General features: G+C 50.0%; 1 protein-coding gene across 10 annotated transcripts in view; it reads left to right on the top strand.

Annotated features, from left to right (window-relative positions):
- The window catches only part of LOC135915296 (uncharacterized), a 186,158-nt gene that overhangs the window by 152,870 nt on the left and 19,552 nt on the right, over positions 1 to 13,736 (top strand). Inside the window, exon 9 of one of the 10 annotated variants that reach the window (XM_070539186.1) lies at positions 36 to 68. The exons of the other annotated variants lie outside the window; for them this stretch is intronic. The gene's annotated coding sequence lies outside the window, so the exon portion shown is untranslated. Of the gene's footprint in view, positions 1 to 35; positions 69 to 13,736 lie in introns of those variants that run through there. 10 annotated transcript variants of the gene reach the window in all.

Raw genomic sequence — 13,736 nt, 5'->3', positions numbered from 1 at the left:
TGGCAAATAAAGTTGTTTCTCTCTCTGTGTCACAGGCATCCCCAGGAATGAGAAAAAAAATGTTCCCGCCGGGATCGGATCAGGGCACTCTGCACGGCAGTCAGCTACTCTGCCACTGCGCCACGCAAGCTTTCTTTTTTTTTCTTCTTTTTTCGTATTTAATATTTATTGCATCATGTATATGCAAGAATCGCACTATACGCGAGAAACGTGCAAGCACTAGCCGACGCATCTCGTATTCATGGCCTAGGAAGGACCTATAAATCCCATTGAGCACACCATGCACCACACAAGAACTACAATATAGTCAAGAGTTCGACGAAAGTTCGTCTGGTCAGGTAACATGATGATGAAGAAATTACGGCCACTGACCAAGTCAAGGTGAAAAAACACACAGAGACGTTTCGGGACCCGCACGGGTTCCTTGATCACACTAAAAGCGGGCAAAAGCCGCAAGTCGTTTTTATGGCAAAATGTGACGTAGGGAACGGGTGCAGTTAGCAGGAAGATTCCCATCAGTCCTGTTGATATTGTTGTCAGTAGTTTGAATGAATAAAGATTCTAACAAGAGTCGCGTCATCGAATTCTTTTCCTTAGCTATTATGACAGCGTTTTCCCAATCGATGCGGTGACTGCGATTATCGGCGTGTTCAGCAAGGGCGTTCGATACTTTTTTCTTGTTGGAGACGTCCCTTTGGTGCTCTTTTATTCTTCTCGTGAACTTGCCCGTTTCACCGATGTAGCTGCAACTGCAGTCTGCGCATGGTATCTTGTATATGACACCGGGATAATTCTTGCTTTCAAGCTGATCCTTTACGTTAACAAGCTGATTTCTCAGCTTGTTGGATGGCATGTGGGCTATTCTGAGATCGTATCTTGACAATACGCGGTTAAGAGCTTCGCTGACGCCAGGAACATATGGGACGCCAGCGCGTTTCATGAGCGACTTGCCTTGAGACGGCTTTGGATGGAGGACCTGGGCTTCCATTTTGTCAATAAACTTCTTGGGGTACCCGTTCCTGGATAATTCGTGACGAATTTTCTTCAGTTCATTCTGCATTTCATGTTCACTTGAGCAGATGCGTGTGGCCCGCGTCACGAGAGATGAGACAACGGATTGCTTATGGCAAGCCGGGTGGCATGAATTGAAGTTTAAGTACTGGCCGGTATGAGTCGCCTTCCTGTGCACCGCAAATGAGAGCCTCGTTCCACTTCGCCGCACGAGGACGTCAAGGAAGGGGAGGCTGTTGTCGCACTCGTATTCTGTGGTAAATTGTATGGCTGTGTCTGCCGAGTTGAGAAGACGTAGGAGGCGTGAAGCGTCCGGCTTTCGCACAATGCAAAAACAGTCGTCTACGTAGCGGACGAAAACCTTGGGCGCGGGAGCGAAGTCAGTGAGGGCCTTCTGTTCAATGACTTCCATGACCAAGTTAGCGGTAGTAACGGAAATGGAAGCACCCATAGCAGTTCCGTTGATCTGCCTGTAAAACTGTTTGTTGTAAGTGAAGTAGGTGTTGCTCAAACAGAAGTCTAAAAGCTCGCAAATGTCTTCTACTTCCAAAGGGGTGCGCTCAGCGAGCGTGTCGTCCGCCAGCAGGACATCTCTGCACGTAGCTACGGCCAGGTCAACAGGCACTGAAGTGAAGAGCGACTTCACGTCAAATGACACCATAGTGTCGTCTTCATCCAGGGAGACGTCGCGCACTTTCTCCACGAAGGCTGAAGAATTTGAAATGTGCGTCGCTGTCTTGCCGGTGAGCGGGCCCAGCACTTGGTGTAGGTAACCTGATAACCGGTGCAGCGGTGACCTTGTAAAGTCTACAATAGGCCGTAGTGGAACGCCTGGCTTGTGAACTTTCGGTAGTCCGTATATTGCAGGTGCGGACCCGTTAGTACACAAGAGGCGATGGTAGAGATGCTTTTGCTGCGGTGGAACAAATTTAAAAACCTTGGAGAGGAGCTTCTGCAGTTTTGTTTGCAGGTTGACCGTGGGGTCTTTCTGGATCGCGACGTACGTATCCTCGTCTGATAGCAAATCCTTCATTTTCTCATTGTAGTCACTTCTGTCGAGCAACACGATGGCATTTCCCTTATCTGCCGGAAGGATGGCAATGGAGTCATTGTTCCGGAGGCCCTTGACGGCTTGTTTTTCGGCAGGTGAAAATCGGGCTTGAGGGTTGCGCGTCCGCCACTTTGAAAGAACACCAATGGCGCGGGTGCGAGCTTCTTCTCTTACTTCGGAAGGAAGTTGAGAGACGGCGCGTTCCACGGCGCAGATTACTCTAGCTGGGTTGGGTGACGCGCCAGTGTTGAAGTTCAAGCCCTTGTGCAGCAGAGCGGCTTCAGATTCAGTAGGCTTGTAGGAGGATAAGTTGAGGATGACTTCCCTGGTTTGCGTGGGTTCCTTCGGCCTAAGAGCGTCAAGCTTACTTTCTTGCGACTTCCTGCACTGGCGGTCTCTTAATGTCGCCATGAAATTTGCATGAAGCTGTACGTCCGGGAAGTCCTGAAGAATGGTGTGTTCTAGCTGGCGCCTTGCGAAGAACGTTTCCGTTTCCAAATCCTTGATTTTCTGTCGGCATTCTTGAACCCTTGCTGCCAATAATTTCCTCTCGGCTTGTCGAATTATCTTGTGGCCCCACGCTGATGCAACCGGTGTCTTCAAGCGCAGACTTTTTGGGACAAGGCCCTCAACTTTGCACGTCTGGTTGAAGGACATGTGGCACTTGAAGGCGGCTATTCTGCACGTAAATGCGACAAACCGGCGAATTTTGGTTACGACGTCTTGCCCGTAGTTAGTTCTGTAGGAAATATAGTCAAGAGTTCGACGAAAGTTCGTCTGGTCAGGTAACATGATGATGAAGAAATTACGGCCACTGACCAAGTCAAGGTGAAAAAACACACAGAGACGTTTCGGGACCCGTACGGGTTCCTTGATCACACTAAAAGCGGGCAAAAGCCGCAAGTCGTTTTTATGGCAAAATGTGACGTAGGGAACGGGTGTAGTTAGCAGGAAGATTCCCATCAGTCCTGTTGATATTGTTGTCAGTAGTTTGAATGAATAAAGATTCTAACAAGAGTCGCGTCATCGAATTCTTTTCCTTAGCTATTATGACAGCGTTTTCCCAATCGATGCGGTGACTGCGATTATCGGCGTGTTCAGCAAGGGCGTTCGATACTTTTTTCTTGTTGGAGACGTCCCTTTGGTGCTCTTTTAATCTTCTCGTGAACTTGCCCGTTTCACCGATGTAGCTGCAACTGCAGTCTGCGCATGGTATCTTGTATATGACACCGGGATAATTCTTGCTTTCAAGCTGATCCTTTACGTTAACAAGCTGATTTCTCAGCTTGTTGGATGGCATGTGGGCTATTCTGAGATCGTATCTTGAGAATACGCGGTTCAGAGCTTCGCTGACGCCAGGAACATATGGGACGCCAGCGCGTTTCATGAGCGACTTGCCTTGAGACGGCTTTGGATGGAGGACCTGGGCTTCCATTTTGTCAATAAACTTCTTGGGGTACCCGAATTATCCAGGAACGTTTATCCAGGAAATATCCAGAATTATCCAGGAAAGTTTTACAGGCAGATCAACGGAACTGCTATGGGTGCTTCCATTTCCGTTACTACCGCTAACTTGGTCATGGAAGTCATTGAACAGAAGGCCCTCACTGACTTCGCTCCCGCGCCCAAGGTTTTCGTCCGCTACGTAGACGACTGTTTTTGCATTGTGCGAAAGCCGGACGCTTCACGCCTCCTACGTCTTCTCAACTCGGCAGACACAGCCATACAATTTACCACAGAATACGAGTGCGACAACAGCCTCCCCTTCCTTGACGTCCTCGTGCGGCGAAGTGGAACGAGGCTCTCATTTGCGGTGCACAGGAAGGCGACTCATACCGGCCAGTACTTAAACTTCAATTCATGCCACCCGGCTTGCCATAAGCAATCCGTTGTCTCATCTCTCGTGACGCGGGCCACACGCATCTGCTCAAGTGAACATGAAATGCAGAATGAACTGAAGAAAATTCGTCACGAATTATCCAGGAACGGGTACCCCAAGAAGTTTATTGACAAAATGGAAGCCCAGGTCCTCCATCCAAAGCCGTCTCAAGGCAAGTCGCTCATGAAACGCGCTGGCGTCCCATATGTTCCTGGCGTCAGCGAAGCTCTTAACCGCGTATTCTCAAGATACGATCTCAGAATAGCCCACATGCCATCCAACAAGCTGAGAAATCAGCTTGTTAACGTAAAGGATCAGCTTGAAAGCAAGAATTATCCCGGTGTCATATACAAGATACCATGCGCAGACTGCAGTTGCAGCTACATCGGTGAAACGGGCAAGTTCACGAGAAGATTAAAAGAGCACCAAAGGGACGTCTCCAACAAGAAAAAAGTATCGAACGCCCTTGCTGAACACGCCGATAATCGCAGTCACCGCATCGATTGGGAAAACGCTGTCATAATAGCTAAGGAAAAGAATTCGATGACGCGACTCTTGTTAGAATCTTTATTCATTCAAACTACTGACAACAATATCAACAGGACTGATGGGAATCTTCCTGCTAACTACACCCGTTCCCTACGTCACATTTTGCCATAAAAACGACTTGCGGCTTTTGCCCGCTTTTAGTGTGATCAAGGAACCCGTACGGGTCCCGAAACGTCTCTGTGTGTTTTTTCACCTTGACTTGGTCAGTGGCCGTAATTTCTTCATCATCATGTTACCTGACCAGACGAACTTTCGTCGAACTCTTGACTATATTTCCTACAGAACTAACTACGGGCAAGACGTCGTAACCAAAATTCGCCGGTTTGTCGCATTTACGTGCAGAATAGCCGCCTTCAAGTGCCACATGTCCTTCAACCAGACGTGCAAAGTTGAGGGCCTTGTCCCAAAAAGTCTGCGCTTGAAGACACCGGTTGCATCAGCGTGGGGCCACAAGATAATTCGACAAGCCGAGAGGAAATTATTGGCAGCAAGGGTTCAAGAATGCCGACAGAAAATCAAGGATTTGGAAACGGAAACGTTCTTCGCAAGGCGCCAGCTAGAACACACCATTCTTCAGGACTTCCCGGACGTACAGCTTCATGCAAATTTCATGGCGACATTAAGAGACCGCCAGTGCAGGAAGTCGCAAGAAAGTAAGCTTGACGCTCTTAGGCCGAAGGAACCCACGCAAACCAGGGAAGTCATCCTCAACTTATCCTCCTACAAGCCTACTGAATCTGAAGCCGCTCTGCTGCACAAGGGCTTGAACTTCAACACTGGCGCGTCACCCAACCCAGCTAGAGTAATCTGCGCCGTGGAACGCGCCGTCTCTCAACTTCCTTCCGAAGTAAGAGAAGAAGCTCGCACCCGCGCCATTGGTGTTCTTTCAAAGTGGCGGACGCGCAACCCTCAAGCCCGATTTTCACCTGCCGAAAAACAAGCCGTCAAGGGCCTCCGGAACAATGACTCCATTGCCATCCTTCCGGCAGATAAGGGAAATGCCATCGTGTTGCTCGACAGAAGTGACTACAATGAGAAAATGAAGGATTTGCTATCAGACGAGGATACGTACGTCGCGATCCAGAAAGACCCCACGGTCAACCTGCAAACAAAACTGCAGAAGCTCCTCTCCAAGGTTTTTAAATTTGTTCCACCGCAGCAAAAGCATCTCTACCATCGCCTCTTGTGTACTAACGGGTCCGCACCTGCAATATACGGACTACCGAAAGTTCACAAGCCAGGCGTTCCACTACGGCCTATTGTAGACTTTACAAGGTCACCGCTGCACCGGTTATCAGGTTACCTACACCAAGTGCTGGGCCCGCTCACCGGCAAGACAGCGACGCACATTTCAAATTCTTCAGCCTTCGTGGAGAAAGTGCGCGACGTCTCCCTGGATGAAGACGACACTATGGTGTCATTTGACGTGAAGTCGCTCTTCACTTCAGTGCCTGTTGACCTGGCCGTAGCTACGTGCAGAGATGTCCTGCTGGCGGACGACACGCTCGCTGAGCGCACCCCTTTGGAAGTAGAAGACATTTGCGAGCTTTTAGACTTCTGTTTGAGCAACACCTACTTCACTTACAACAAACAGTTTTACAGGCAGATCAACGGAACTGCTATGGGTGCTTCCATTTCCGTTACTACCGCTAACTTGGTCATGGAAGTCATTGAACAGAAGGCCCTCACTGACTTCGCTCCCGCGCCCAAGGTTTTCGTCCGCTACGTAGACGACTGTTTTTGCATTGTGCGAAAGCCGGACGCTTCACGCCTCCTACGTCTTCTCAACTCGGCAGACACAGCCATACAATTTACCACAGAATACGAGTGCGACAACAGCCTCCCCTTCCTTGACGTCCTCGTGCGGCGAAGTGGAACGAGGCTCTCATTTGCGGTGCACAGGAAGGCGACTCATACCGGCCAGTACTTAAACTTCAATTCATGCCACCCGGCTTGCCATAAGCAATCCGTTGTCTCATCTCTCGTGACGCGGGCCACACGCATCTGCTCAAGTGAACATGAAATGCAGAATGAACTGAAGAAAATTCGTCACGAATTATCCAGGAACGGGTACCCCAAGAAGTTTATTGACAAAATGGAAGCCCAGGTCCTCCATCCAAAGCCGTCTCAAGGCAAGTCGCTCATGAAACGCGCTGGCGTCCCATATGTTCCTGGCGTCAGCGAAGCTCTTAACCGCGTATTCTCAAGATACGATCTCAGAATAGCCCACATGCCATCCAACAAGCTGAGAAATCAGCTTGTTAACGTAAAGGATCAGCTTGAAAGCAAGAATTATCCCGGTGTCATATACAAGATACCATGCGCAGACTGCAGTTGCAGCTACATCGGTGAAACGGGCAAGTTCACGAGAAGATTAAAAGAGCACCAAAGGGACGTCTCCAACAAGAAAAAAGTACCGAACGCCCTTGCTGAACACGCCGATAATCGCAGTCACCGCATCGATTGGGAAAACGCTGTCATAATAGCTAAGGAAAAGAATTCGATGACGCGACTCTTGTTAGAATCTTTATTCATTCAAACTACTGACAACAATATCAACAGGACTGATGGGAATCTTCCTGCTAACTACACCCGTTCCCTACGTCACATTTTGCCATAAAAACGACTTGCGGCTTTTGCCCGCTTTTAGTGTGATCAAGGAACCCGTACGGGTCCCGAAACGTCTCTGTGTGTTTTTTCACCTTGACTTGGTCAGTGGCCGTAATTTCTTCATCAACAAGAACTACAACTAGCTTTGCTTGCGCAGCAGCTAGCAAGCGCTTGCGTGGCGCATGTTTTCTTTAATTGCGCCACGCTGCGGAATCATGCCATATACACGCGTCCTAGCGTGGCAGGAGACAAGCGATGTGAGATGCACGCCGCGTAGCGTTGATGCATGCACATTTTGCAGTGCAGTCGCATAATATTGTACCAGCGGGCACGCCATGTGGCAATTGCATAGGCAGCGGGACAAGGTGGATAGGTGAGTTTTGCGGAAGAAAAAGGAGTTAAGGAGGTGTATACAAAAATGCTAGAATTAAAAACATGTATAGCATAGATGATTGAGTCCAGCAGGCTATAGGTGACTATTTGTCACTGCCCCGTTTCAAGAGGGATGCCAATAAATCATCATCACCGCCAGCAGCAGCATCGTATTGTGCCACTTGTCACGCGATGTAAGATGCGCGCCACGTAGCGTCGACCATACGTGCAAACTTTGCATTGCAGTGGCGTTGTATTACGCCAGGCGTCCCGACATGTAGCAGTTGCATCGTATCGTGCCACGTGTCACGAGATGTGACTTGTGAGCCGCGTAGTCTCGATACCTGTGTTTACACCTATGGCGCCTCCTCGCAAGGCACGAACCGCTCTTGAAGAAGCGAATCGTATATATAGCTAACCGCGCGGCTGCAACCAGGCAACCTCGGGCTCAGCAGGCCGCTGTGCTGAGACCAGCACAAGCCGCAGCTCGCCGTCGACGGCGGGCGGACAGTTCAGTTTGTTCTCGTGAAACCGACGCAAAGAGACTTCGCCGCGAAGACCCTCTAGTGCGTGCTGCTGAAAATGCAGCTACTATGGAGCCGCTCTTCCAGCATGCGCTATGACTGTGCCCCGTGTGCCGCGCAGGCCCGCGACTTTCTTTTTTTCTTTCTCTCTCCTTTTGTTGACTCTGTGGCGTAAGCACATAAGTATAGCTTAAACAACGACGCACGCTTTAGTAGAAATGATATCCCGATTGATTTGCGACCGAGGAATTTTGGCTGAATATGACAGCAATTTGAATCCGATTGCTTCATCATTTCGTTACCTTTACGTCAGTGCGTTTCCTGACGTGGGGGTAACTCATTGGACTAGTTTGTTAAGTGATGTTCGCGAGCCCCTTTCTCCCTTGCTGACCGCTACTGAGAAAGCCGGCTCTTGCATGCGTTGCTGATGAGAGGAAACTCAGACTGGAGTAAATGCGTTTCGCTTATTGCACGATGCACACTCGGCGCATTCTGAAATCCGTCTCTCCAGACGCTCCCTTAAGGTCTGATTAAAGCCCCCGCTGCACGGGGTCTTCTCGAGTTCATTCACGGCTGCCTCAAGTAAGAGTCATGGCACCACGGTCAAGTCACGCTACAGGAACGCCTCCAGCCGTCGTGATGTAGGACCACCGTAGTCGTCGGGCCGTGGCGCTCAGCAGAGTCGCAGTCCGTGGCGCGCACTCCAAGTCATAAATCGGGGCCCCGCCGTTCGCTGAGTAAACGATCGGTGCCCTTGTCCACCGCAGTGGTTCGCGCCCGCCGCGCGGATGTGCGAGGCGCTGACGGATACGTTCCGGCCAACACTGCTACGCGAGTTCGAGGGCGCGTTTCCAGGAACACCACGCCGAAGCAAGCTGCGTTCGACCCGTGCCGACCACGGCATTCCGCCCGCAACTCGCTTTCGTTTATAGGAGCCACCAGCATCGACGTCTATAATGCCTCTGTATTCGCGCATTGTCACAGGCGTCGCGTCGTTATATGCCCGACAGTTGTGTATGGGGGGAGAGAGGGAGAAATTTAATGGACGCTGAAGATATCAGCCCTGCTACATGCAGGCTTGCTACTTAAGATGAGGTGTTTGGAATGGCATGAAAAGGAAAACATAAAGAAATTTTAATAAGACTAGAAATATGTAAGCAAATCAAACCCGAGTGTCTAACAGAAGTTAAAAGTGTCTCTATAAGACCTGACTGGTGTAAGTAAAGCAGGTCATTCGTGGCTTGAATTGTGTCCCCGCTTTTCTCTCAGGGCCCTAGGAAATCACTAGTCCGTACATTTGTCCTCGTATACCAAGTGATGCCTTTGATGCTAACCGCACGGTGGTATATCCGCGACAACACGCGTACTTATTATCAAATCAAATCGAATCAAGGTTTATTTTCATTATGTTGAGATCCTGTACAAAAACAATGACAGTAAAAAAGAAGCTGTTTTAGAGCAGCTTGACTGTTTCACAGCCGTGTAATAATTTGCGTCAGGTAGGCCTTAGCCCCGTAATAAATATCGAGTAGTTTTAACTCGGCGCACAGTAGTGAATTAAGTTGCCCGATCTACAAAAAAAAAAAAATCACTCGCCATCTCGGCTCTGCGAAAGTGGATGTCCAGCGAAGCTATTGCAAAACCATCACTACAATTGCTGAGGGTGGGTATGCAGTGCTTTGTTGATGATTCGGATGCTTGTTTTGAGCTTCTTCTTTATCGAAACGTACACTGTTCTATGTGTTGTATGGGTGATTTCAATGTATGTATGCGCTGGTTGCTTCACTTTGCCGATGTGGAAACACGCACGAATAATTATGATCCCCAAACCGGGCAAGAAATTGGCAATTGAAAACCTCAGACCCATATCGCTCACCTCCTGCCTCGGCAAGGTGTACGAAAAAATTATAAACACGAGACTACAGAGACACTTGGAAGATAACAAACACCTGCCGGACACCATGTTCGGTTTCCGCGCAGGCCTGTCCACACAAGATGTGCTACTCCAAATCAAGGAAGAAGTCCTCAGCAACGTTTCCCGCTGCGGCGAACACGTCCTCCTAGCAATCGACATCAAAGGGGCTTTCGACAACGTCAGCCACCAAGGAATCCTAGAAGGGCTGGCCAACACCAACTGCGGCGTGCGAACGTACAAGTATGTTCAGAGCTTCCTGAGCCACCGCACGGCGGAGCTGAAGATGGGAGAGATCCAGACCCCAGTGTACCACCCTCCCAACAAGGGAACACCACAAGGTGCTGTCATCTCTCCCACGCTGTTCAACGTCGCCATGATCGGCCTCGCAAGCAAACTGCAGGACGTAGCGGGTCTGCGGCACGCAATCTACGCAGACGATATAACACTCTGGACCACAACAGGGTCCCTCGCTGAAAAAGAAGAACGCCTGCAAACTGCAGCAAATCTAATCCAAGAATACGTCAGCCAGCGGGGACTACAATGCTCGCCCGAAAAATCTGAGCTCCTACGAGTCTGGCGAGGCCGGGGTAACCACGCAGTCCCCACAGACCCAACAAGAAGACTCGAGGTACGCCTAAACGGGGGCCCCATACCAGAGAAGCCATTGCTGAGGGTGCTGGGCATGTGGTTGCAGTCCAACCAGCGCGCTACACACACCCTTACACTCCTCAAAACCAGTGTAAAGGCGATATCACGCATGATCTCCCGCGTAACATCCAAGAACAGAGGAATGAAGGAAAGGGACACCCTCCGACTGGTCAGTAGTCTGGTGGTGAGCAGAATGACATACAGCCTGCCTTACTACCACCTCACACAGTCCGAGACGAAGCAGGCCGACACACTTTTGAGGATGGCATTCAAGACCGCTCTCCGCCTGCCGATGAGTACATCGACTGAAAAATTATTGGCGCTAGGGTTGCACAACACCCTCAGCGAACTGACAGAAGCCCATTACGTCTCGCAACAACAGAGACTAGCGCGGACTCACACGGGCCGGCAGGTCCTACAAACCTTGGGGTTCCCAGCAATAACAACACGAACCCAAGAAACCTGCTTAATACCTCGTCACGTCCAGGACAGGTTTCACGTTGCCCCGATACCACGCAACATGGACCCTAACCTACACTCCGGCAGGAGGAGAGCAAGGGCCCAGTACATGGAGAAAGCGTTCAGGTTCAATACCACGGCCCGTTTTACGGACGCCGCCATGTATGGGACGAACAACAAGGGCGCAGTGGCAGTGGCATGCGACCACCGAGGCAACGTTACCTCCGCTGCATCGACCCGCCCCTGCACGATCACGGAAGCCGAAGAGATGGCCATCGCGTTAGCCATCCGCGAGGGCCTACGCGCAAACCAACCACTGACGATCCTTACGGATTCCCAGCAGGCCTGCCGCAACTTCCTACAGGGAAGAATTGGAAGACCTGCAGCACAAATCCTAGCACGAATACTTAAGGAGGACCCTGAGGACTTCACCACCCAAACCATCATCTGGATACCGGGCCACACTGGCATCACGGGCAACCTGCAGGCCGACAGAGCAGCTCGAGGATTCGTACATAACCGAGCACTCATCACGCCGGCTGCAGAAGACCCGGACCCTGTCGACTTCGAGTATTCAGCCATCGTTAACTACCACAGAGGGCGTCGCTTGCGATATCCACCACCCCATCGAAATCTAAAGACAGAAGATGCCGCTGCCTGGCGTAGGCTCCAGACAGGCACTTACACGAACCTACACATATTACATCGGATACACCCCACAGCCTACACAGACGAATGCCCATGGTGTGGGGCCACGCCAACCCTATACCACATTACGTGGGAGTGCACACTACAAAACATAGAACACCTAGACACGAACACCACGAGGGAGCAATGGGAGGCACTGCTGTCCAGCTCGGCCCTCGACGACCAGCTCAAGCTGATAAAGAGAGCGGAGAAGATGGCAAGAGCCAGCGGAGCCCTGGACTAAGGGCCCCGACCATTAGCGGTTTTCTGATTATTCTTTTTATAAAGTTTATCTATCTATCTATCACTTTGCCGAGCGCTTGTACGTGGTCTCTGCCTTACAGGGGTATGAGCCAGGGCTGATGATGATAGATGCTTCTTTTGAACTCGTTCTTTATTGAAGCGTACTCTGTTCTGCACGTCATATGCGTGATCCTAATGAATGTGCGCACAGTTTGCTTCACTTTGCTGAGTGGTTGTAGCCTCTGTATTACGAGGGTGATGACCCATTCCATTTTTGCTTGCTTAGGGAAGTATGATTCATTGCTGATGATGATTATTTCTGCTCACGGACGGACACAAAAAATGCTTCGCTGTAAAAAAGAACAAATCTTCTGGTGTACAGCTACACGATGTCTCAAATGTTCAATGATGCCCTCGGCGTGCTTGCCCATGCAGTCCCCGTGGGACGTTGTATGATGCACTGAAAACGGTCAATGTGGAGAAATAGGACGCATACACTGTGACGATCAAGGTCGGTCCAACAAGCAACTTGCGTTCGCCATCTCATGTGCGAGACAAGTGCTCTAATGTCCTCTCGGGAAAAAGGGATCTGTGTAGTGACTTGCACAGAGTGGGCCTCCTTGACAATGGCGTCTCCCGACGTTTTCTATAACGTCCCAGTGGTCCAGGTAACCACTGCAGATCTTGTGACCTGCGCTTGTCGCTCACGTGTGTGCAGCGTTTCTTTCACAGAGTTGTTGACTGTGTTGCTTTCAGAACTGCCGGCTATGTATGTCAGGCTATCCCCGCCTGCTGCAACACCACCACCACTAGCATTTCGATGATCGCAAGAGATGAGCGCGAGCATGTGAAAATTACCCACTTTAGGGCAAGCCGATCACACACATGTTGCAATGCCTTCAGGATGGCTGCCGGCTCAGTTGTAATAGACGACGCCCTATGGCACATATTCTATTTGATGGTTTGGTAATGGTTGAGACTGTGCGTGATTCTAGCTCAGATATGCACAGACGAAAGACCGGAACGACAATGAACACTAAGTCACCTTTTGTGCCATTGCTGATGATGCTGATGATGCTAAACAATTACATGCAGCACGCAGTGAGCTTTTTATGTTGTGCAGACTCATTGTGTACGGGAGCCACTTCTGATGGGCGATGTCGAGTATGTCCTTCCTCCATCAGCTATAATACCGTGCTCTGAGCAATATTCTGAGTTTAACCGTTTTCGGGGCCGACAATGAAGGAGATTGCAGGCGATTCAACGAAGCCACAACCTGGATGCGTGACAAATACGAGTGTGCACTGGCGTACGATCTGAGGAGCAGATAAAGTAAATACGAAACCGATACAGTGAAGAAATATAAGCAATATTTCGCACCCTATGACATCGCCCGACGTTGCACGCCCGCCATACCGAAGTTATCCAAGAGGTTTTAGCACGTTTGTCTGATGAGCACGAAATCGCACGTTCTGTCAGCGGTGATCGCAGTTGGATGCGAGTAGAAATGCAAAAGCAGCTGTTTGCAAATATGTCAGCTAGATACCGTGTTACTTACAGAATTTACTCTTTGCTGTGGCATCCTATACGCGTTTTTTTTTAATGTTTAGGCTGATGCTCTCACGGCTACCTTTTCTTTGCACTCTGGGTGTCGAACGTGTACACGAATCCAGTTACGTCGGCGAGTCACGTGCAAACAGTATCGTTCATGCACGAATTGTGTTATTGAACGTCCAGGTGGCACAAACCACGTTGCATGAGTTGATTTTTAACTTTCTGGCTGACAAG

Source organism: Dermacentor albipictus, chromosome 5 (assembly GCF_038994185.2).
Source record: "Dermacentor albipictus isolate Rhodes 1998 colony chromosome 5, USDA_Dalb.pri_finalv2, whole genome shotgun sequence".
NCBI lineage: Eukaryota > Metazoa > Arthropoda > Arachnida > Ixodida > Ixodidae > Dermacentor > Dermacentor albipictus.
Note: the sequence above shows the minus strand (reverse complement) of the source record. Positions and strands in the feature narration are given on the sequence as shown.